General features: G+C 40.8%; 1 long non-coding RNA gene across 1 annotated transcript in view; it reads right to left on the bottom strand.

Annotated features, from left to right (window-relative positions):
• Window positions 1-23,424, bottom strand: part of LOC139158524 (uncharacterized) — a 38,180-nt gene extending 14,756 nt beyond the window's left edge. Inside the window, exons 1-3 of the long non-coding RNA XR_011557706.1 lie at window positions 23,309-23,424; window positions 21,794-21,903; window positions 7,576-7,665 (exon numbers count right to left, since the gene is read on the bottom strand). This is a non-coding gene — a long non-coding RNA (uncharacterized lncRNA). The remainder of the gene's footprint in view (window positions 1-7,575; window positions 7,666-21,793; window positions 21,904-23,308) is intronic.
• Between the last annotated feature and the right edge of the window lie 854 nt (window positions 23,425-24,278).

Here is a 24,278-nt window from a genome sequence, read left to right on the forward strand (position 1 = left end):
CAGCAGAGGATTCCTCCTCCTTTTTAATTTGTTTTATTTCTGAAGCCAACTCATCCATTGTACTTTCTACTTTAATAAATCTCTGCTCAAATCCAGAGCAAATGTCCAGCAATTTATCCAGTTTTTTTTCAATGTTCGCTAAGCTGGAAGCGTCTTCTTTTTTCCCTCCCTCTGCCATTTTAAGATTTATTGTACTCACTTATCACTTCCTTGTTACAGCGAAAGCACTTCCATCTTTGCTTGAAATCGTAAATCTTCAAATTCTCTTTGATGCCTGTAGACTCCTGTACCTCCTGTATTTTTTTCCTAAGAAGGATTTATAGTATTTTTAAGGGAGAGAAAACCCTTTACATTATATATTAATTCGGAGCCAGAGGTGAAATGCCTAGAAACCAATTCGGCACATGCGCAATCCTTTCATCACTTTGGCGACCTTAGCAACCTGCTGGTATACATGACGTCAAAGCTCCACCCCCGGAATCTCTGGGTGGGATTCCCCATTCGGGTTCGGGTTCAGGTTCGGTTCCGGTTTGGCCGAATTTTGCGTAAAGTTCGTCTGAACTTGCCGAACCTGAACACCGTTGGGTTCGCCCATCAGTAGTTGGCAGCAATTGTTTTTTCTGCAGGTCTGATTATCCTCTGAAGTCTATGTCTGTCTTGTTGCAGAACTGAACCAGACAGTTATAGAGATGCAGATGACAAACAGATAAACAAAAAGGTGGAAGAGACATATTGTTGATCCCTCTCCCCTGTCCCAGTTAGGTACTACATTTAAGATGTCCCTCTCCTTTCCAATCTCCATCTCTTTTAAAAAGTAACTTGGCTTCAGACTGAAGAATAGAAGAACCAAGAAAGCAAGGAAATAAGGGGAACGAAGGACTAGCTGTTCACTTGACTGCCAGTAGAAGACAGCCTATTGTCTAGCCTTTAAATCCAAGTTAGGTTCTACAGAGAGTCAGAGAAAAATTATCTGGACAAAGATTTATTATTGGATTCACAAGAGTTTCTACAGACTTGAATAAATCTTTGAGATGGAAGAAAGTAAGTTTGAATTGAGATTTCATCCTATGGTAGCAATTTGATGAATTAAAGATTAAAGGCCAAAGAAAGGGATAAAAAGTCAATCTATTTGATCAGAGTTAAAATATAAACTAATTATAAAATTTAAGAAGTCCTGACACTACCTGGATAGAAATAAAAATAATATTTTGTATTTGTGACTATTAAAAATGTAGTGGTGCAGAGTTGATAAGATCTATGTATGTTGTCAGATGAGAGAAGGAAAAGTAATGGAGTAGCCATTAGTAGTGTAGAAGGTTCTTACTCTTAATCTGCCAACAGTGTATTTTGTATGTCTAGAGTTTTCAATCCTATGATTTAAGAGAACCAGAAGAATTAATGGCAATACCCACTAAGATAATATATAAGAAACTAGACAGCTGGGGGGAAAGTTTCCTTTTCTAGGTGGTCAGGACTGCAAATAAAATTCATGTTGGAAATGAATGAATATTGACTACTGATCAAGGAAGTCAGGAAGCAAGCCAGCTAGTGTGAAATAATGGAAGTAAACAAAGTGTAAAATAATGACATAGAATTAGACTTTCTCTAATAGAAAGTAGAAGGATTTATTATCAAGAATAATAACCAAATATATAGTAATTAACTGCAGGTGACTAAGACAAAGAAAGTTAGGAAGGGTGAGGGTTATTTTAAAAATAAAGGTTTCTCATTAAAAGAAAAGGCACTGGAAAATTGAAATAAATATAATTAAATGTAATTATTTCTATTTTTGCACATTTTATCAAGTGTTTGAAAAGAAAGTACATAGTAGAATGGTAGGAAGCTATGGAAAATCATTATTTCCACAACATATAGCCATATAGCCTTCTGCTTCTGGGTCTACCATGTTTCAAAGATTCTTAGCCTTCTTTTCTGGATTTTGTTTTAAGATTTACTTTTTTTATTCCAAACACATCTGTGCAAATAATACAGATGTATACATCCAGGGAATTGGGATTGGACGTAGCTTTCTGGAAATAACATAGGGAGGAAGCAACTTGGTATACATGATACAGTAATGGGTCCTTGAAATATTTCAGGCCTCCTGTTGCAATATTTATGTCATATTCTCACCTCCACTATAATCATAGAAACATAGAAACATAGAAGATTGATGGCAGAAAAAGACTTTATGGTCCATCTAGTCTGCCCTTATACTATTTATTGTATTTTATCTTAGGATGGATATACAGTGATCCCTCTATTATCGCGAGGGTTCCGTTCCAAGACCCCTCGCGATAATCTTTTTTTGCGATGTAGGGTTGCGGAAGTAAAAACACCATCTGCGCATGCGCGCCCTTTTTTCTATGGCCGCGCATGCGTAGATGGTGGAGTTTGCGTTCCCCGCTGCCCACGCAAAGGGGAAACCCGATTCGGCTCCTCGCTGCTGCTGCGCTACCGAGCAGATCAGCTGCTGGGTGGCCGAAGGAACCTTCCCTGGGTCTTCCCCCTCTTGCTGGCGGGCGGGCGAGCGGCAGGCATCAGCGAGGAGCTGGGGTTTCCCCTTTGCGTGGGCGGCCGGGAAGACCAAGGTTGGGGGCTCGGGGGGGTGCTGGGAAACCCCCCAGGCCGGCTGCGACCTTTTAAAACAGCCGCACCGCTTCCCAGCTGACTCCCGAAGCCAAACCCGGAAGTGGGGTTTTTTTAAATTAATATTTTTTTAAAAATCGCGATATAGCGTTTCGCGAAGATCAAGATCGCGAAACTCGAGGGATCACTGTATGTTTATCCCAGGCATGTTTAAATTCAGTTACTGTGGATTTACCAATCACGTCTGCTGGAAGTTTGTTCCAAGCATCTACTACTCTTTCAGTAAAATAATATTTTCTCACATTGCTTTTGATCTTTCCCCCAGATTGTGCCCCCATGTACTTGTGTTCACTTTGCTATTAAAAACACTTCCCTCCTGAAAAAAAAACATATTTAAACGTTTCGATCATGTCCCCCTTTTCCCTTCTGTCCTTCAGGCTATACAGATTGAATTCATAAGTCTTTCCTGATAAGTTTTATGCTTAAAACCTTCCACCATTTTTGTAGCCCATCTTGGACCCCTTCAATTTTATCAATATCTTTTTTGTAGGTGAGGTCTCCAGAACTGAACACAGTATTCCAAATGTGGTCTCACCATTCCTCTATACAGCGGGATCATAATCTCCCTCTTCCTGCTTGTTATACCTCAAGCTATGCAGCCAAGCATTCTACTTGCTTTCCCTACCGCCCGACCACACTGTTCACCAATTTTCACTACCCCTAAATCCTTCAGATTTATCTTAACAGTTACCCTGGAGAATACTAACACGAATTTACAAAGCATTATTGCAGGAGCATGTGGACAGTAATCATATTAAAATGGTTATTAAAATATTGTTGTCTCATATTACCTACAATAGATACTACTACTTCTAAAGAAATGCTCTAGAAAGTTTTAAAGGTCAACTCCAAATATGGAGATTTCTTAATGTTGTCAGCCATAAAATAAAGAAATGGGGTGGGGGTGGGGAATCCCTACTTGGATTGATTGGAGTTAATCCAACCGAAAGTCTAAATCCATGTTAGCATTTAATCCAGTTAGTATGGCTTTCATTTAGAGCTTTGTTAAATCCTTTAATATCTTGCTTAAGGAGCAGCTTAAGAGCTCAGTGTTTGTGGGGAGCTTGTCAATAGTCCTGCTAGGGACTGAGGAGGATTTAAGAAAAAAGGAACACAGTCATCATAATGCGGCACTTTCCCTTTCTTAGGTGATGGTGAAGATTGCTGATCTATTTCTATTGATTTGGTGAAGATTATCTTCTAGAGTTAAAAAAGAATTCATTTCTATTTTAAAATAGGTCCAGCAATACACTAGTTCCTATGTTCATCCACCATTAATAAACATTTACACTCTTTACCAGAATAGATTTATTAATGGTAGATAGATAGATAGATAGATAGATAGATAGATAAAAAACAGACAGACAGACAGACAGATAATAAAGTGAGACAAACAAACAGAGATATTTTATTTATTCATTCATTCATTCATTCATTCATTCATTCATCTAATTTCTATGTCGTCCAACTCCTTAGGGACTCTAGGCGGCTCAAAACAGGAATATAAAACAACAATAATAATACAAAACCTCTAAAAACTGTTTAGAAACAATTTACAGTTAAAACAATTAAACTCCTGCATACCATTCATGGCTGGATCTCCCTGGTTACCCCCATAAGATCAACGGCCCCAGGCCTGTCGGAAAAGCCAGGTCTTCACAGCTTTCTGGAAAGCCAATAGGGTGGGAGTGGTCCAGATCTCAGGAGGTAGCTAGTTCCAGAGAACTGGGCCAGCCATAGGGAAGGCCCTCCCCCATAGACCCACCAGCCAACACTGTTTATCTGAGGGGACCCAGATAAGACCAACTGGGTGGGCCTTTACCGGAACTGGGAGCTATGTGGTAGAAGAGGGTCTTGAAGATAGTCTCTGGCCCTAAGCCATGTAGAGCTTTAAAGGTAATACCAACACCTTGAATTGCGTTCGGAGACCAATCGGGAGCCAGTGTAGTTTGTGGAGGATTGGTGTAATGTGGCTGTACATAGGTGCACCCACAACAACTTGTGCAGTTGCATTCTGGACCAATTGATTTGATCCAGAATGCAGTGTACAATGTAATCACCAAAGAGATTTATCACATAGTTTGTACAGGGTGGATTCTAACATACTTTGCCACCAGTTCACTTCCTCCTGCATCGTGTGGCTGGACCTCATGGGCACAAAGGACATGAAGTGTGCACGCACATGCACAGTACAGAATTTTTTTAATTAAAGAAAAGAGCCAAAAATAAGATGGTGGCACATGTGCAGTGCTGGAAATTCAGCTTCTGCACATGTGCAGAAGAAGAAAAATAAGTAAAAAAAAAATCCCCCCAAAAAAATCTGGAAAAAAAAATCCCAAAGAAAAAAACCTTAAAATAGATGGTGGCATTCATGGACCGACAGGACTGGTTCTGTGACATCACTGTGACATTACCAGCCGTTTTCTACAGATTCTATAGAGCCCTTGCGAACCAAGAGGAACCGACTTCTGAGTTTGTATCTGCAATTAGAAAATTAGAAAGCAGTGGGGCAACTTCTTGGACAGAGTGGTGAGATAATCCTCAGAAATAAGGAAAAGAGGAAGAGTTTCAGCTCCTATATTTTTTCAATCTTCTTTCAAAGTATTTGTAGTCAATCAATCCTCATCTGACAAAAGATAAGAGGAAGCAATTGTAATCTAAGAATTAGATTAAGGAATGATTGATTTATTGATTGATGGATTAGGTGCCATCAAGTCATTGTCAACTCATAGATACCATGTAGAGTGATCTCCAGCATAAAAGACATGGTTGGGTAAAAGATAATACTAATTCAGAAAACCAACAACATGTTAGAGGGACAAAGTACAAAGTACCCATCTCATCTGAATGTGAAATTTGATTTGATGACAATGTATAGTTACATTTGAAAATCCAACTAATTTTGAGATGCATCTGAAATGGGTTGCATCAATTCAGCTCTATATCCCACAGGGTGATTTGACTGAATTATTCTCAAATTGACTCTTACAGGTAGTTTCCCCAAAGAAACTAGTAAAAAATACCAACTACCGTAGTAATTACCTCTGAGCTTACAGAGATGAAAATTCAGCCCTAAGACTCTTATTGAGCTAAAATTAATCAAGCATATGAAATAGTGGTTTCTGACATTTCATATGAAAGCTTGTATGGTGCAATAGTTATGGTTTGGGAGTAGAAATCAAAAGATGAAATTCCAGCCCTTCTTGGTCACTCATTGCATTGCTTTGGGTTAGTGCACTTGAGATCACAGGGATCTTTTTCTAAAGAAAAAAAGATGGGTAGAATACTTTATGAACTAACTTTCTGCATTTGGGATCATTCTAAAAAAAAAAAGTTTCTGGGCAGTTTCTTTTACTGGGCAAGGCCTTAATACATATATTCATGGTCTCTCACATATAACTTTTTACCTCAGGGTGTGTCTCTAGATTTGTGAACATTAATTATTATCAAAAAATAACTTGAAGGGAATTTTCACATTAAAAAAAAAGACTTTATAATGTCCAGTCAATTTATTTATTTATTTGTTTGTTTGTCAAGTACATATTTGAGGTATGTAAAGATGTAATAATATTCATATACATGATATTAGTAATAAGGGAAAAAAAGAAACATTAGATATAATAATATTCATATGCATGGTACTAGTAAAAAAATAAAAGAAACAGTAAAGAGAGGGGACAGAAACCATGCTGATGCACTTATGCATGGCCCTTATCAACCTCTTAGGAATTGGGAGAGGTCAATAGTGGATAGTCTAAGGGTAAAGTTTGGGGGGTTAGGAGATGATACTACAGAGTCAGATAGTGAGTTCTATGCATCAACTACTTGGTTATTAAAGTCGTATTTCCTGCTGTTGAGTTTGGAACGGTTTACATGAAGTTTGTATCTGTTGTGTGCTCATGTGTTGTTGTGGTTGAAGTTGAAGTAGTTGTTGACAGGAAGGACGTTGTAGCATATGATTTTATGGGCTATGCTTAGATCGTGTTTAAAGTGACGTAGTTCTAAGTTTTCTAAACCGAAGATTGTAAATCTAGTTTTGTAGGGTATTCGGTTGCAAGTGGAGGAGTGAAGGGCTCTTCTAGTAAAGTATCTCTGGACATTTTCTAGAGTGTTTATGTCCAAAATGTGGTGTGGGTTCTGATGAGCAAAAGTTTTGTATGCTCTGGTTAGTAATGTAAGATTTCCGAGCAGAAGCTATGTAGGATAAAGTTAACAAATCTTGAAGCTTTTTTGGCGATGTTGTTGCAGTGGGCTTTGGCATTTGACTTTTGGTCATTTGATATGGGTATTCCAAGGTCTTTTAGAGAGTGAGGGTTGTCTGTAAGGTCTTGTTTATTCAGCTTGTATTTGGTGTTCTGATTCTTTTTACCAATGTGTAGAACAGAGCATTTGGAGTAGCCAGACGTTTAATTCTAAACTTTGCATAAAAGCAATTGCTACAGCCAATACAACAATAAGCAACAATATGCACTAATATGCTTATTTTACTTCTATTCAATTATATCCGTTCTCAGATACTATCTGGACAAGTCCCTGCAGTTTTCTTTGAAAGGTCCTGCAGATGTGGATTGCTGTTGCCTCCTGTTTAGGACAGAAAGTCATTTTTTTCAAGATCACCCAATTAGCTTTGTAGGATTAGAACTCACAGTCTCCCATGCCTTAACCCGTACACCAAACTGGCTCTAAACAATAATATAGAATAAAGCAAACACAAAACAAATGCAATCAATAATTACTGTTAAGAGGAAGGAGGGAGGGAGGGAGGGAGGGAGGGAGGGAAGGAAGGAAGGAAGGAAGGAAGGAAGGAAGGAAGGAAGGAAGGAAGGAAGGAAGGATAATTCCTATCATTGACAGCTCCCCAGTTCAGGAAGTTACCAAGGAGAAAGTAGTGTCTACATTATGAAATGAAATTCATAAAGTACCTACTTTTTAGATGCTTTTTGAGATATTTGCCATCTGAATTTTGAGTACAAAGGTGTTTTCTTTTCTTCCTTTATTATTGTCCACTCCTTTTTACTGTAAATGATATAAATAATTATTTTCTATTATATTTTTCATATTACATAAATCTCTTGGATTTGCTTTTGCATGGACAATGGTTATTTATGAACATGGGTATAAATGTATATGTATACATGCTTGGTATAAATGTATAATAAAGAGAAGGAAGTGGGGAGCAGGCAGAATAATTGATTTACCATGTAGATAATAATGATGAAGATTCTGGCAGAAAAGAAAAAGAAAAGACCATATAATCCAGCTCCTCATACATTAAAAAAAAATCCCCAACCTGTCTATTTTGTTTTTCTCCCACAGTAAATCTCCAATTATTTGTAGCTTTTGTTCCAAAAATATTGTGGAAATATTAATATATTCTTAAATTTAAAAAATGTTCATGCAACCTTAGGTTCAACAAGACTATTTTTGTGGGCAGAGAAAACCATCCCATATAACCAATTCAAAGTTGGTTTCTAGATTCTAGTTGGAAGCAGCTAAAAATATATTACTCTTCTACCCACCCCACCCCACTGTATCTCCTTCACGTTGTCTTGACCACTTCTCCAGTTCATGACTGAAATAATCTTAAACTATCTTTCACTGTATCAGCATTAAAGTAGTAGTAGTATTTTAGACAGAGAAATACACATCCTATATTGAATGGGAAGAAACACAACATGGGAAACAATACATTTTAGATCCATGTAGTTTCCTACCAGTTCAAGATTAGATTGGAGAACAGCCGTTTTAAAAGGCTACAAAAACTGTACAAATCATGAACTTTGCACTCCTTTGTTCCTCCATTTCAATGTGTGCAACATTTTTGGCTGATACTATATTGTGTGGCTTGGCCGCCATACTGAGTGAACAGCATATGTGAAACTGCAGCCGTTTATTTGGCTGCAGTTAGACATATTTGATAAATAACCAGTAGAGGGCGGACTTAGAACAGGCAATGCAAGATGGGGTTTTCTGGGCTCACCCACTACAGTAGTTTACAAAGCTGTTTAGGTGGAAACCGTTTTGCTGGATTTTAAATCATATATTATGTGCCTTCCTGCTTGTTAAAATGTGTCACCGGGTTTATTTTTCATAAAGCATCAGCTCATGTAAGAGAATTCCCAATGCGGTATTCCCTCTTTAGTAAGCATTCCCCTGGAGGTTATCCTTCAGCCATCTGTCCAATACACCGGCTGACTACACCTTCTGTTAACTTTGCCTCCTGAGAAGCTAGGTTAATGTTGCCAAGCTCTCTCTTTTTTCTACAAAATAGAAATAAAATTAAATTAAAAAGGACCCAGGAAAACCATTGTCAGGAGATAATTCTTCAAAAAGCTGAAATGTGCTTTGCACAAAGCATGCAGAATCAAGGCTAATACGTGATTGCAGTTAAACTGCCAGTATATTTCTGCATTGTTGCTTTTTTTAATCAATCACATCAGTAAAATTTGCCACTCCAATTGGTAATTGGCTGTATTATGCCTCTCCCGTCCCCCCCGCACATGAATTCTGCATTACGGTTAAAGCAAAAAAAATAAAAACACGACAGGTTATGATGGTCAGAAATGACATAGAAGACAGCCAAATTAACACACACTTCAGCTTTGAAAAGAGTATCTGGTTTTGAGCAGTGAAAAGTGTGAGAACAATTTTCAAAATACAGCTGCTTATCTTTTCTAAACAATGAGATCTGGAGAAATCTGAAAGATAATGATGATTCTGACTTTCCATAGATTGGAAAACAGAGACACTCATTGTTGTATCTGCTCAGTTACAGCCGCAGAATAGAGCCGGGCGATAGGCGTCCCTATCCAGGGTGCTGATTGGCCGCCAGCCCGTAGTTACAATGTAAGCGGGAAGTTTCTCTCTGCGGGATTGGGTGCTGCCTCAGGCAGCTTGTTATATATAAGCCTGTGTGTATATTATTGCTTAAGTCTGTACCTGCCAGGCCTGGCATGAGTTCTGTAATAAACTTCTGAGTTAACTGTGGCCTCTATTACATTGGCGACGAGGTAGCGAGCCTATGCGGAAGACTGACAGTTGTGACAGTAAGTCAGGATGTCTGTGCATTTAACATTCCCCCCCTTTGATCCTCAAGGGGAGACGTGGGACTCCTATGTCGCCCGTTTTGATTGTTTCCTGATCTCAAATGGATACCAGGACATTTCCGGGGATAGGAAGAGGTCCTATTTTTTGGGGTTTTGTGGACCCGATATGTTTGAGACAGCTCGTGCCCTGTTTGCCCCAGTTTCCATCCATGATGTGACTTGGGAGGATTTCTTGAAAACGTTACAAGATCACTATGCCCCTGCCCCTTCGAGGTGTGCTCGTCGCTACACTTTTTATCAGCGAAATCAAGCCGAAGGGGAGTCTATTAATGACTTTCTGGCTGCTCTCCGTAGAGCGGCATTATATTGTGAGTTTGGGGACCTTAATGACTACCTTTTGGATAGACTAGTTTTCGGAGTCAGAGACGGTCGCCTCAAGCGGCGCCTCCTGGCAATCCGGGATTTAACCTTTCAAGCTGCGGTGGCGGAGGCTCGTGCTTTCGAGTTATCTACACAATCTTTGGCTTCTATGGACAGCTCAGTTAATGCCACGCAAAAGGCAGCCACTGTGTCGGATAAACCTAAGCTGGCCCCGAAGGAGGTGGGCGATGTAGGGGGCGAAGAAGATGAAGAGGTCTGCAGATTGGCTACTAATCGGGCTAGGGAAGCACCGACGGGACGTCCTCGTCCTCCTTTGTCGCCTTGCCGTGGTTGTGGGGGGGGTCATTATCGTTCCAATTGCCCGTCCCGAGATGTGGCATGTTGGCGATGTGGTGCCAAAGGTCACATCGCCAGAGTTTGCCGGTCTCGTAGATCCCCGGCTGCCCCGTTCCGAGAGCAGCGTGAGTTTTCTGGCTTCAATTCTCGGGACCAAAGAAGATTTCCCCCCCCTAGAAGAGATGACTGCAACGCGGTGTACAGCTGCCATCGTCCGGTTTCGTCTTATGTCAGGAGGACCGCCGGCTCGGCGGAGAAAATTTCTGTGGTGGTTCAATTGGGGGGTTCTCGTTGTAACATGCAGGTAGACACCGGTTCTGCTCATTCCTTAATTTCTTGGGCCACCCTCAAGCGCTGTTTCCCTGCATGGAGGAAGAGTCGCCTGCTGCCCTGCGCTTTGAGCCTGAGGGATTACCAAGGAGCTGCGATTCCTATCATCGGAGAGGGCCGTTTTGCAGTCTGCTTCAAGACTTTCGCCGGTAGACTGCCTCTCGTAGTGGTGGATGGACCCTTTGCCAGCCTGCTCGGACTGGACTGGTTCTCTTCTCTGGGACTCTCCGTAGAGGGGGTTAATGCAATTGTGGGGGAGTCGGGATTTGAACAGCTGGCACGGGAGTTCCCTGCCGTTTTTGACTGCAATTTGGGCCGTTATACTGGCACCCCCATCTCGTTCAATTTAGATCCTAAGGTTCCAGCAGTTCGCTTAAAGGCCCGCCGTGTCCCTATTCCCCTCCGTCCCAAAGTAGATGCAGAGTTGGACAGATTAATTGCCCAGGGGGTTTTAGAGCCGGTAGATCAGGCTACATGGGAGACCCCTGTGGTGATTGCTTTCAAGGGGGATGGGGGAATCAGATTGTGTGGGGATTATAAGTGCTCTGTGAATCGTGCATTGGCCCACCATTCATACCCCTTGCCAGTGGTGCAACAGCTGCTACACACTCTGGGGGAGGGTCGGGTGTTTGCCAAGCTCGATTTATCCCAGGCTTACCAGCAGCTCCCCGTAGACCCCCTGACAGCCGAGGCCCAGGCGATCATCACCCATAGGGGGGTATTTAAATGCCACAGACTGCAGTTCGGGGTTTCCATCGCCCCAGGCATCTTCCAAGGACTGATGGAGCGCCTATTATATGGACTGGAAGGAACTGTGCCGTATTTCGACGATGTTCTAGTGTCGGGGAGTTCCACAGACGAATTAATGGCACGAGTAAGGAAGGTTTTGGCTAAATTCAGGGAGGCTGGGCTTAAACTGAAGGCTAAGAAATGCTTGTTTGGTGTGCCCCAGGTCGAATTTCTAGGTTTCACGGTGGATGGGCAGGGAATACACCCTACTCCTGAAAAGATTCGTGCCATCAGAGATGCCCCCAGGCCACAATCCAAGGGGGAGCTTCAGGCGTTCCTGGGTTTACTAAATTTTTATGCGGTCTTCATCCCGCATAAAGCATCGGTGGCCGAGCCGTTACACAGACTTCTGGACAAACAGTCCCCTTGGCATTGGGGAAAGAGGGAGGAAGCCGCGTTCTTGGGGGTTAAGGAGTTACTCACTTCTAATAACATCCTAGCTCAATACTCACCTGGATTGCCCCTGGTGCTCACCTGCGACGCTTCTCAATATGGGGTGGGCGCAGTCTTAAGCCACAGACTGCCTAATGGTACAGAAGCCCCCCTGGCTTTCTTCTCCCGCACGCTGGCTAGAGCGGAACGTAATTACGGCCACATCGACAAGGAGGCGCTGGCTCTGATTGCTGGAGTCCGAAGGTTCCACGAGTACCTGTATGGCCGTCACTTTGAACTGGTGACCGACCACCAGCCGTTATTGGGTTTATTGTCTGGGTCCCGTCAAAGCCCTGTAGTAATCTCCCCCAGGATGTCACGATGGATAGTTTTCCTTGCAAACTATAATTACACTTTATCATACAAACCCGGGCGCCACATATCTCATGCAGATGCCCTTAGCAGATGCCCCCTGGCCGAAGTTCTAGTGGATCCCGCACCTGCATGTTCAGTCTTTGCATTGTCAGAAGGAGGTCTTATTTTATCTGCAGCTGAGGTAGCTTGGGAAACCGGGCGGGATTTCATCTTGTCCCAGGTAAGGCAATGGGTGTTAAGGGGGTGGCCTGTCTCAGCCCCTGCCGAGGAGTATGTGCCCTTCTTCAGGTGTCGGAACGAGTTCTCCGTGGAAAGAGGAATTCTGCTGAGAGGTTGCAGGGTGGTAATTCCGAGCAAGCAGCGCAGCCAGGTATTATCTCTTTTGCATGATGGCCATCCAGGCATTGTGCGCATGAAAAGCCTGGCGAGGGATTACGTGTGGTGGCCAGGGCTGGATAAGGGGGTAGAGCAAAGAGTGGCAGATTGTAGGACATGCCAAGAGCACCGGCCTTTCCCTCCCCGAGGTGAGCCATTGGCCTGGGAGCCGCCTGCGGGCCCCTGGGCTCGGATACATATTGATTTGGCTGGCCCCTTCATGGGGCAGTCTTTCCTAGTAATGGTGGACGCACACTCTAAGTGGGTGGAGGTGGTGCACCTAAAATCCACACAGTCACAAACGATTATAGAGGCACTGATGACAGTATTTGCCACGCAAGGGTTTCCAGACCTCCTGGTTTCCGACAACGGCCCGCAATTCACATCTGTACTGTTCGAGTCGTTCTTGGCATCGGTGGGCATCCGCCACGCGCTGACCTCGCCTTGGCATCCGGCCAGTAATGGCCAGGCGGAACGGGCAGTTAGGTCAGTCAAGGAGTCTTTAAAGAAGATGACTGGGGGTTCATGGCAGAAAAGGTTGGCAGATTTGTTATTAGCACAGCACACCACACCTTGTGTGGCCACGGGCAAGACCCCTGCAGAACTATTAATGGGTCGCAAACTTCGAATAGTTTTAGATAGGCTTCATCCGTGGTATTCACAGTCGGTGCCTTGGCCAGAAACCCCGGCCAGAATGATGAAAGTGGGTGACCGGGTGTTTGCGCGCTCATATTCTGGAGAGCAGAATTGGGCTGAAGGTGAAATAAGCAGGGAGCTGGGTCCCAGGTCTTTTGAGGTCATGTTAAGGGATGGCCGAGTGTGGAGGAGACATTTGGACCAAATTCGGTTAGACAAGGGAATGAATACTGGCGAGGAAAGGGGTCAAGGCCACCCAGGAATTGTTATGGAGGAAACCCTAAATCGGGGTGGAAGTAATGGGGAAACTGGCAGCTCGGAAGAAGCCTCGCCGTTTGTAAGCGAGGGAAGCAGAGAGGCGAGTCCGGGGACCAGGGAGGAACAAGAAATAGAGCCACGGAGATCGGGACGTATTTGCAAGAGACCGGACTATTTGAAAGATTACGTATGTGCTAACGAAAGGGATAGGAGTGTTGTATCTGCTCAGTTACAGCCGCAGAATAGAGCCGGGCGATAGGCGTCCCTATCCAGGGTGCTGATTGGCCGCCAGCCCGTAGTTACAATGTAAGCGGGAAGTTTCTCTCTGCGGGATTGGGTGCTGCCTCAGGCAGCTTGTTATATATAAGCCTGTGTGTATATTATTGCTTAAGTCTGTACCTGCCAGGCCTGGCATGAGTTCTGTAATAAACTTCTGAGTTAACTGTGGCCTCTATTACACTCATATTTCCTGAATTCCAGGTTGATTAATTTTATAGAATTATGGAATGGAATAAAAGGGAATTCATTTTCCCAACAAGCCCCACTGAATGCAGATCTTTTGAATATACAAATATATCCGGTTCGCTTCCCCCTGCATCACACAACTGTGCCTCGGGCTGCGTGTGTGCATGCGCAGCATAACCCGCTCCCCCAAAATGTAAATAATATAAAAATGACAAAAACAAGATGGCGACCACAGGCCCGATGCTGGAAACTTGGTTTCTGTTCATGCACAGAAGAAAACAATAAAAAACAATTCAATTTCTTTTTTAAAAAAATGGTGGCGCCTACGGACCAAAATGGACTGATCCGGTTTGGTGACATCATCATGATGTCACCAACCAATCATTACCTGTTTGGATGAACCTGTCCAAACCAGAAACCTGATATATAGGGTCACTGTCTCACAGTTCTTGCCGAGCAAAGAGATTGGCAAGAACTCTGCAAAGTGCTCCATTCCATTTGTTCCTTTTCTGATAAAGTGACAGGCTGGGGACAATAATATTTATTATTCTCACAAAGTAGCTTTCAGCAATGGTTTCTGTGATCAGAAAGTTCCACATTATGGCCACACCCAGCACATGGTAGTTGTCATTTCATTTGGCCTTCCACCGAAAAAAAAAAATCTCACAGTTCTCATGAATTGAGCATTAATCTCAAGCAATATTTGCACATAACTCAGCCAATTTCTGATGGGTGATTAGAATCGGAATTGGACAATTGGCAATAGACAACTGGTCTGTTGCTTTTTTTTAAGGAAGAAGAAGAAGTTTTGCTTCCTATCCTGGAAGCTTCATCAGTTGTATTGAATGGTGTGTGAGATAAAAGGACATTGACAGCTGAGATTAGTTGTGGTGGAAAGATTGTGTTTTCTTTGTAGTCAACTGGTCTTAACACTCTCTGAGAGTCATTGTGGTTACTTGAGGTTTCATCTTTAATTGTATATTTATTGAGTGTATTTATTTGTTCTGGTCTTTGGCCTTTGACTGTAATAAATTCTCCTTCTGAATCAGAGGTGTGGAACAGCCAAAAGGATTGTGTGGTAAATTGGGCATAGATGGTGTCTTATCCCTTCTCTTCTGCTGAAAGAGGGCTGTTCAGTGTTAACATAAATGGCCTGTTTTTACCCCTCTTTCAAACCAGTGGTCTCCCTATCCAAAATGTGGATTTTGCTACCTTCAAAAGAGTGACTCTTATCTTGCTATTGCAGATGGACTCGCTCTAGTAGGGATTCTGATATCCCAAGGAGAAAATGCAAGTATTGGCAGAAAAAGGCCAAGGAACACTTTTGCTGGAATTGTGATTTTTTTTTCATCAAACATGTATTAGATAGTACATATGAGTATAAACATGATTTGAATACATGAAATGAATACAAATAAAAATAATAGGGTATTAGGACAGTGACTATAGTCATGCTGTTGCGTTTATGCACACCCCTTACAGGCCTTACAGGCCTCTTAGGAACGGGGTGAGGTCAGGGGTGGGCAGCAGGCAGGACGGTGTGTAATGCAGTTCCACCGGCAAAAATGAAGATACATGCACAGCTTCAGCTGATTGGCAGCTGTCACTTCCTGGATCACTCGGCTTGGCTCTCCTTTTTTCCCCTGCTGCTGCGTCTGCGCTTCTTGCTTTTTTCCTCTTTCCTCCTTCCTGGCCTCGGACGAGCTTCCCTCTCTCCTGCCCGGCTCCCCTCCAGCCTCCTGCGGCCACCTCCCTTCCATAGCAGTGGAAAGCTTTTTTAAAAAGTATGCACATAGTGCATCAGATGTGATAGATAGAGATGGTTTTAGGCTGCATAGTGCCTTTTCAACATTATTTTCTGTGAAATCTATTTGTGTCATATCTTTGTGATTATTTGTAGTACAGCTAGGAAATGTTGGGTATGAGCCATTGCTGTTTACAAAGACTGAGCCAAAGAATGTGTTAAAGAGGTTGGCTTTAATTGCTTCATTACATTCTTTACTGTTAAGTCTTTTCAGGGGTGGGATGAATCTAGAGTCTTTAGGTTTGTTATTTACAAAATTATAGAAGCTGCAGTTGGATTTTGTGCATAGAATGTTTTCATCTTGTTTGATGTGATAATTGGTTCACTCAGTCTTTATTTGGTGGCATATATTTTTGTAACGGCTTTTAAAGTTTGTTACATAGCCAATTCTGGTTTTTTGTCAGAGGGTTTTGGGTTTTTTTGGATTGGAACTTTCTTATTGATATGGGTAATTTGTTTTTTCGGGTTTTGGTGATTATTAATGGTATGTATAGTTTAATAACTCTTTTAACTTTGAGCAAGGAAATGTTATAATGATCTTTGACAGGGTTAAGCCAGATAATAAAATTTGCCAATCAAGAGATAAGAAGTCCGTGTCTATGAGATAATAGTTGGCTTTTTTGAAATTGTAATTGGCTATCATTAATGATCATTTTTGTAAGGGCGTATATTGAGACAAAAGTTAATCATGTTGTGTTCACTGTTGGAAAAGGATTCTTTTATTTGTAGTCTATAAATTGAGTTTATATTGTTGAGAAGATGAGATTGAGGCAGTTGTTTAGTGTTGTTATTTACTAGTTGATCTAGTCCCAGATTAGTAACAGCATTACTATGGATGGGTTCAGTTGTACATTCATTTAGGGTCCAGTTAATAAGAGGTAGATTGAGATCACCAAAAAAGATAAGAGGGTATGGGCAGGAGATTGCCCATGTTAGTAATGAAGTTAACTTGTTCACATGTGCAATGTTGTAATCAGGGGCTCTATAACATAGGAAACTACGTGTCGTATTTAAAGACAGTTCGCAAACGATGGTTTCAGAAAGAGTGAGTTCATGTGAAACTTGAATATTTTTTAGGTTTAGTGTCTTTTTATAGAAGATAGCTACTGTGCCTCCTCTGTGGTTTTCGCGATCAGAGCAGTAACCATGATAATAATGATAATGGTAATGGTAATGGTAATAGTAATGGTAATGATGATAATAATAATAATAATAATAATAATAATAATAATAATAATAATAATAGTATATTAGATTTGTATGCCACCCCTCTCCGTAGACTCAACACAATAGTCTCCTATTGTGATAATGGAGTCAGGGGGGAATGTATTTAACCATGTTTCGCAGAAAAATATAATGTTGAATGTAGCAGTATTTAATAAGATTGGGATTAATTTAAAACAATCTAAGGAACCCATTGCAACCTCAGATCCAGGACTAGGCAACCAGAGTGTTAACTTGTACAAATTGAAGTGGGAGAGTTCTTTTATATGACACCCCAAATTCTGTTCCTTCATGCCAAACTGGTTGAGGCTCTTCTCAAGCTGTTGATTTATCTCCTACACTGCCTGTAGCTCACTTCATAGTCCAGGTAGTGGCTGGACCTTCTTTTTGCATTTTTCTATGAAAGTACTGTTTATCTGAAGGTGAACAACTCTGCCTCTGAGGCATTGTACCTCATCTCAAAATATGCAGAGAGAAAAATCTGCTATTCTTCTGAAATGTTGAGCTCAAGTAAGCTGGTTTCACCCACAGGATAGAAAAAAGTCTTCAGACCTACTTCCTAATTAAAACAGATGGAGAGAACCCTTTCTCACCAGCCAAGAAAAAGAATTAAGATTTCTAGTGCAGTGGCCTAGAAATGAAGGTGCTTTCCTCTCACTGGGAAGATTGAGAGTTCAGTCTTGGGTAGTGATAGATGTTTCTCTATCAGGATGCAAAAAGAAAATATGTTCTGCAAACTCTATGTAGGCATCAGGAAAGGCATCCAGCCAGTAAATGCTCAGCTCCATTCAGTCATCATGGGGTTGTATGGGTTGTAAATTACAGGGATTACAGGGTTGTAAAAACAAAAAGATTATGGAGACGGTTGTGTAAATAGACAAGTACAGGCTTATTCATTATCTGGATAACACATGCTGGACCACAAGAAGGCTTTTAGAAAGACTATCTAAAAGTCTCCAGGTGAAATAGTCCCTTAAATTTTATCAAATTATTTTTAACAAGGACCTCAAATATTACACACCCAAAAAGGCTCTGTTTACTCAAAAGAAAATAAAAACACCCACATTTGTAGAACTATAATGCAAAGAAGCAACAAACAACAATACACTGTAACCATGTTGAAATGGGATGAGGTAAGAACTGATGGCAACAAGTCAATAGCGGTATGTCTGCCCATACATTGGACAAAATGAATACCTTTGGGCAGACATACCACCAATGATTTGTATCAACCTGAATCCATTTTATCTAAAAGCAAAGGATAAATTTTTAAGGGTGTTTTTTTACATAAGAACAGCTACCTCATATAAACATGTAATTGGAGGAAGACAAATTATAAATCAATGGGAGATGAACAAGACATATTGATAGCACATTGTGTATATTTTCAGGCTGTGCAGACTCTTAAACCAATTGAATGAGGATTCCTGGTAGTCTACCAGATTCATCGAAAGCCTACTGCATAAAGAAATGCACATGAGGTGAGAATCACTTGACTTGAAACAATGCTTTGCCAACCCTGTCTAGAGCTAATAGGACACTATGCCTTTCCTGTCAAGTCTTTCATCTCTAGCAGCTGCCCTATTGAGAAAAAAAAGTGCAGCAGAAGGCAAGAAAATTTATAGTTTCTATTTCTCGCTAGGGGCCAGATTATCTCAACCTCATAATTTATTGAGGTCATTAAATTTGCAGCTGAGGCACACATGCATGTACGCTCAACTGGAAAATACTGAAAATATTGAGAAATGGGATTTTTATTGGTAGCTTTTGTTTTTCAGTTTGGTCAAGCCTCTTTCATGACCCTTAGGAAGTACAATAAAATGTTTTAAAATGTTTGCAGGCTCCACTTTTAAGATCCTATTTATTTATATTTATATTTGTTAGTACTATGTACAAAACAGTTGGGATTGCAATATATAAACAAGCTAACAATGAACGTTTGTTTGTATTGAAGTACTATAGCTTTAAGAAGTAGTGTTTCAAATTGCCATAAGAGGGAGCCAGAAAGCATGATTATCTCTCTCTGCTCTCTCTATTCTTTTTGCTGATTCACTGTAACTGATGTAGTAAGCTTTGTGTGTTCAATGGTAGTTTAATGTATTTGTAAGCTGTAATGTTATGTCTGATATGTAAGACAAAAACAAGCTTGTAATATTATTATTGTATTGAGAAATATTGACTGATTTGAATGTGAATGACAAGGCTGTTGCACTTGACTGTGCTATTTCTAAACACTATTTTATACACTTTAATGTAAACTGAATAATTACTCATATCTCCTGGATATCTGCTGGAATCCCATGTTTTCTCTGGGCATGTCTTTGATAACTCAACTGCACACTCCTTAAACAATATTATTCAATTTATGTGCATGATTTGGGGTGGCATACAAATCTAATAAATAATAACAATAACAATAATAATTGGAGTAGCCTTTCTTCTAAAGGGAGAATCAATGGTCTTTTCCATTAAGATCTTAAGAACATTATTCAAATTGAACCAATATGCAATAATTAACATCAGCCGGTTTATCATAAATCAAAACAGGGAACTAACAAATATTGCTAATTTAATACTTCTTGTACTAATTAACTCTGAGAGGACAGACTGCCTACCAAATGGTCAGCACCTGTGCTGCTGTTGTTCTGTCCCTTTAAGTCCTTTCCCTAGCCAGCAGAGAAATTTTAGGCTATAAAAGCTAAACAGAGAGGCAGCTGGCTGTGGTAATGTTGGTGTGTGGGAGACAGGGAAGGTGATGTGTGTTTATTTGTATATCAGCCTGAGGCATAGAACACTAGTGTTCTTCAGCAGTAGGACTCATAAGAAGTAGTAGGTTTAGGTTTAGGTTTATTGGATTTATATGCCGCCCCTCTCCGCAAACTCGGGGCGGCTCACAACAATAATAAAAAACAGTACAGTACACAATACCAAATCCAATGCCCACCCATCCAGTTCCAATTTAAATTAATAATCTCATAAAAAACAGTATATATAAAAAACAGGCACACAGTCAATCAATCAACAAAACAACATGGTCAAGGGGGAGGTGTTTTAGTTCCCCCATGCCTGACAGCAAAGGTGGGTCTTAAGGAGTTTACGAAAGGCAGGGAGGGTGGGGGCAATCCTAATCTCAGGGGGGAGCTGGTTCCAGAGGGTCGGGGCCCCCACAGAGAAGGCTCTTCCCCTGAGTCCCGCCAGACGACATTGTTTAGTCGACGGGACCCGGAGAAGGCCAACTCTGTGGGACCTAACCGGTCACTGGGCTTCGTGCGGCAGGAGGCGGTCCCGAAGATATTCTGGTCCGGTGCCATGAAGGGCTTTATAGGTCATAACCAACACTTTGAATTGTGACCGGAAACTGATCGGCAGCCAATGCAGACTGCGGAGTGTTGGAGTGATATGGGCATACTTGGAGAAGCCCATAATTGCTCTCGCAGTAGTTGGAGGAACAGCGGAAGTGAGAGAGGGGTAGAAAAACCATAAGTACTGGCCTTTAGGTGCTTGTGTGTATGTGTTGCCTGTGTGGTTATCTTGGTTCTCTTGGATTTGTAGTCCATGACATGAATGAATCAAAACAGGACTTAGATATTAAAAGCTTGTGTTAAGAGAAGTCCAAATTTCAGAGTCAGCATGAGCTACAGACTTATAATCCATTAGTAGCTTTCAAATTCTGTGTCAACTTATTTTTCAGATATGAGGTGTATGTGGGGGGGGGGGGGGGTGTTATATTGATATAGCTTAATTTGCCATTCTTTTATAGGGGGAATTAGAAGCCTCGCAGATACCTTTTTTTTTCTACACACGAAATAACTTTGGGGTTTATTTTTGTGGGTCTGAACCTCATACTGGAAACTTTGAGACTTTAAAAGAAGGGTTTTTTTAAAATACATTTTAGACATATAAACTACCTTACCTTTGGAGTATAAGTGTTGTGGTTAGCTCTGGCCCAGCTCCTGCCCCAAGGACTGTGGATGTGGGGGAGACATCCACATGCTGCAGGCCTGTTTTGTCCCTGGTGGAATCTGATGATGAAGGCTCCTCTGACCAAGAAGACATGAGTGACAGGGAGGAGGAGAGTGTGGCAGACAGCTCAGAAGGAGATCAATTATCTAGCTCTTCCTTGGATTCAGAACAAGAGTTAATGATACAGCCACGCATGTGGAGAGCGATGCATAGGCAACAACAACTGAGAGATTATTATCAAAGAAAATGAGGCCACCTGTGGTTGGGTGGGGCTGTGGTAATTAGTGAGGCTGCTATAAATAGCACCCTGTGGGTTTTGCCATTGCGGAGGATTATCTGATCGTTGTGTTTCATGACTGCTTTACTGACTTTGACCTTTTGTGTGCTGATTTTTCCCCACTTAGAAACTAAACCAGAGCAAAGTGTGTTTCACTTTGTGAAAGAAGAATGACTGTGAATTGCCTCACAGCTGCAAGCTAAGTATCACAGGACTGATAAGGGACTTGTACAAATTACCAGTTTGTTTGGAGACCAGTGCTCTTTGCTATACCAAAGAGGGCTTAGTTTAAGTGAATTTTCATTATAAAGAACATTGTTTTGAATTTTCAAACGTGTGTGTCTGAAATTTGTACCTGAATTTTTGGGAGGAGTGTACCAGAGAGCCCGACAGAACAATAAGATGCACCTTTTATCCCCCAAAAGAGGGTGAAAACATGGGTGCGTCTTATACAACAAATGTAGCTCCACCCAACCACCCCCACTCTTTGGCCTTTGCCTCCCAGCAATTTACCTCCTCGCAGCAAGCAGAACAAAGCCTGTTAAGTCAAGCAACTCATTATCAGCTTCCCGACCCTGAGCTGATTTGCAGGCTGGACACTGCTAAACTGAAAGTGAAACTACCTGTGAAGAGAAAACCAGATTTTTATTTTCTGCTGAACTGGATGCAAAGAGGTAAGTCGATAACTATGTCTGTAGAATGTTCAAATTATTAGACTTATTTTTAAAGCCTGCTTTATTATTGTTCTAGACAACAAAATGAAGAAGCTTTTTAAAATAAATGCTTGATCTGAAGAAGCCCAGTAGTATTGTATCTTCTTTTAAATAGAAGAGAATATCTATACTTCCAGAAAGCCACAACAATTTTAACAGCATCTGTACAAGTATAGTCTGAAATGTAACAGTGTCCTGTTTTAATATTAAGATAATGCAGCTGAGTTAAACCTTGACTTAGTCATATTTGAAGTAGATCTATAATTGGAAGGACTTTGTGTGACTACATTTAAGACAACTTTCTGGCATTAATATACTACCATAATGTACATTTCTCCAATTCTTTTCTATTTCTATGAGGCACACATGCACAGAAATACACAGCAAACAATGTATATAATCTGTACCGTTTGCTGTTTGCTGGGAAGCAGAGGCAGAATTTTTTTCCTTATTTTCCTCTTCCAAAACTAAGGTGTGTCCTATACTCTGGTGCATTTTATACTTCGAAAAATTGGGTATATTGATTAGTACAAGGAAGTACACAATTTGATTCATCCTTATTATGACTCTTCAGGCATAGGATGCCCATACCCGAAGAATCCTAACAAAGGTGAAACCAATTGTGCAATGCTTTGCACAAAACATACAAAATAGATGGAATTGCACAAGATATTTTTTTAAAGGGCATCTCTATTACCATAAAAAGCCAACTCGGTGTATTTTGCATAAATAAAAGGTCTAGTGATTTTTTAACAGAAAAATAGCTGGTTAGAGACCACAATTTCAACCTTTAGAATTACTTTTATTATTCTAGACTTGCTGGATTTCACATTACCATCCAATAAAAGAATGATTCAACCTAGTAATTACATTTCCAAAAAAATATAAATTAGTTTTCGGTTTTAGCAAGTAGTATAGAAGTAATAGACCATGAGTAAAACATCTTATGTCAATTTTCCCTAAGTAGTGATATTCACAGCAAATATAATACTTGCCTTCTGCTGATATTCCCATCGTTGCATTTCAATTGTGTTCTTTAAATTCTACATCCAGACCATTTAATTAATTCAGGCTTTCTAAAATCTTAAGCTTAATTATTGTTGCTCCACATTACTCTGTGTGCAGCTTGACATTCAGCTAAACCTACCTATCCTCCAATAAAACATACCGTGTATGTAAATGTAGATGCTTCATTAAAGGAACAAGATGGGTGAAACAGAAAATAAAACCCAATAAGAACCCAAATACAAAATAAGCAGTGTTGAGTTCCTGGTAAGCATAACAATTAATGAATACAGGTAAACCTGAATCTCACCAGTGATGCTATGTGTATGGGATGTGGATTTTTGACTTCAGATGAATGGGTGCTATGGATTAGGCTGGATTCTTCCTGGTGCTTCCATTTTCTTTGACTGCTAAAAGAACTGGAATCTGGCTTCCCAGGATACACTTGTTTTGGGGCTGAGGTTGATGGGTAGATCAGCTTTAAAGGGCCAGGTCAGTTTCTAAAGTGGTATTTGGCCGGCCAGAAGATGGGGCCAGGAAACAACATTGTATACACAGATGATGTGCTGCTGTATAGGAAGAAGACCTCCAAGATCCCTTCTGGTCCTAAGTCCTTCTGAAGCCTAGACTTAAGCAGCTTGCAGGACCTGATGATTTGTTAATGTTATTTAATTTTCTCTTTTTGTCCATGTTGATCTTACAATTTGATAATTCATTAATTTGTTGCATATTACATTTTTTTCTTTTACTTTGCATTTTGGATACTGCTGGTTCTTTATTTCTTTTAAAAAATGCAAAAAATTAAAAATAGCCCCTTCTTAAGCGTTTCTCAAAAAAACCCTTACACATTTCTATAATGCCTTATGGAATTTTTATTTAAACCAACTCTCAGGCCACTAGGAAATAACATATAACAATCTTTCACAGAAACAAAAATGCAACTGTACAGTGCAAAATTATCCTCCTATTATAATTTGTAGTCTAATAGCAGAAGGTGCCACTGGAAAATTGACTATAACCTGGGGTATACTGGGTCAACTGATTTTCTTATGGACATGGGAATATTCTAAGCTGTTCTGGATGCTCTGAAAGAAGCAAAGAGATATTTTATCTTATTCCTTTTGTGTAGGGCATTGAACAATCCTGGTAGAAGACTATTCATTTATATTGTAAAGAACAAAATTAAGGATAGTCATTTCATAGCATCATCGTGTTTTCCATTGTCAGATTTTCATTTGCAGATAAAACCAAAATTAAAAATGACTAAGCGCAAGGAGGAC

The sequence above is a fragment of the Erythrolamprus reginae genome, chromosome 2, assembly GCF_031021105.1.
Source record: "Erythrolamprus reginae isolate rEryReg1 chromosome 2, rEryReg1.hap1, whole genome shotgun sequence".
NCBI classification, from domain to species: Eukaryota; Metazoa; Chordata; class Lepidosauria; order Squamata; family Dipsadidae; genus Erythrolamprus; species Erythrolamprus reginae.